At 31.4% G+C, this 2,093-nt stretch overlaps 1 pseudogene; it reads left to right on the plus strand.

Annotated features, from left to right (window-relative positions):
• Positions 1-1,157: 1,157 nt before the first annotated feature.
• Positions 1,158-1,819, plus strand: LOC147943570 (mavicyanin pseudogene; annotated as a pseudogene).
• The last annotated feature ends 274 nt before the right edge of the window (positions 1,820-2,093 follow it).

The raw sequence follows: 2,093 nt of genomic DNA on the forward strand, positions 1-2,093 counted from the left end.
TATACATATACTACACGGGTTAAAACCTTGAAAACACTACAAAAATCATATACTTTGAATACCTGTAAAATTTTATATTTTTAAAATTAATAAAACAATAATAAAATAATAAATAAATACAATATAAATTTAAAATTTTTAAAATTAAAAATATTGTTCCGCAGTGTACCGCGGGTTAAATCAAGCATTGACTAGCTAATTCACAAATTGTTCACAGATTGAATTAAGTAAATAAGTTAAAACAAGCATTGAATTCACAGATTTGACTAGCTAATTCACAAATTGTTCTTCATCTAAATTCTTTCGGAGATTCTATCAAACGTTTTTTTGTGGTATGAAACTATAAAATCGAGAATTATTAGCTAGATTTCGTACTAAATTTCATATAAAGTCAAGTTTTATTACTAATATATACTAAGAAACCCCTAGATGAAGAAATTAAGATTTATAAATCGGCAGGCACATGCACAAACACTTTCTAAATAGGACACTTGATAGCTATATCATGATTCGTTTACTAAATAATTTTAGGGGTACAGTATTTCACTATTTGCGAAAGATGTTTCTTTTGTTTTGTCGTATCCATTTTTTATTTAAATGTTTTCTTCAGTTATACATTTTCAACCATGCAGCTCATGAATTATGATGATCCTCAAAATCATAATGATAGTCTATTAGTCTTTATATAAGGAAACTAGGTTAAACATATGTAACCAATAGCTTTATGATTATAAGAATAAATACAAATCCTTCCATATGATCTTATAACATTAGGTGTCATCAAAGATATGTTATGTAGATTTTGTATACATCATAATTCTTTTTGTTATGTTTTTTAGTCATTCATTTCTTTATTTTATTTATAATTCTTTTATTAATAATATTAATGATTTTATTTTTAATTCTAAACAAAATTTTTAAAAATATATCTTAAACCAAATTATTGTTAAAACAAAACTGCTGAAAAAAATAGGATTTCATAATAGAGACGTCATGGTATCATCTCCAATATGGAAAAAGGGAAAGATATTACCTAAACAAAACATAATCAAATAGTCACTAGGAATTATCAAATTAATCTTCAAATCCCAAAAGGGATAGGATTATCTTAACCGAGCCCTCGGCCGGCTCTATATAAGAATTTGTATCCTCCTTCTCAACTTCTCACCAAACAAATTCATTACTTCCATTGATCATCTCTCTCAGACTTGTTTCTCTCATTCCCAAATTAAGAACAAAAAACACGATCATGGCTTTGACTAAGAAGAACATGTTTTTTACTTCTTTGTTGATTCTTGTAACTCTTTTTGGAATTACCGTTGGAGGAACCGTTCACAAGGTCGGAGACTCAAAGGGATGGACGATGATAGAAGTTGATTACGAGGCTTGGGCTTCATCAAGAACTTTTCAAGTCGGAGACTCTTTGGTCTTCTCATACAACAACAATTTCCACGACGTCACTGAAGTCACTCACAATGATTTTCAGCTGTGTGAATCGTCTAAACCACTTGTGACATACAATACTGGGTCCGACTCAATCATTCTAACCAAACCGGGAGTCCAACAGTTCATATGCGGAGTTCCTGGTCACTGCAAGTCAGGGCAGAAGCTTCAGATCCATGTCTTGCCAGCCTCGTTGGGTCACGTCGCTGCTCCGGTTCCTGCACCTGTCCGATCACCAAGCTCTTCCTCGTCTCTTTCACCAGCCAACGCTCCACAGTATCAGCATCAGATGGCTCCATCACCTCTTCAAAGTGGTGCCTCAAAGTCGGCTTCTTGGATCGGCTTCAGCTTGTTGGCATTGATCTTAGCATTCTAGTCTTGTCTTTTATTATTACACTTTAATTTCCTTTTGTAATAGCGAGTGAAGGTTCGTTGTTAAACACTGAAACAACATATTCCTTTTTCTTTTTTCTTCTTTGCATTACTTTATTTAATTAGGTTTTGCTATCTTGTAATTAGAATTTAGCTTATTCATTAATTCAAATATTATTTTTCTAAAAGAATTTAATATCACCACCAATCATCATAATCAAGTGAACTTTTTTTTAATACTTCCTGCGTTTCAAAATATAAATTTTTTAAACAAAAGA

This window comes from Camelina sativa, chromosome 5 (genome assembly GCF_030686135.1).
Source record: "Camelina sativa cultivar CO46 ecotype springtype chromosome 5, ASM3068613v1".
NCBI classification, from domain to species: Eukaryota; Viridiplantae; Streptophyta; class Magnoliopsida; order Brassicales; family Brassicaceae; genus Camelina; species Camelina sativa.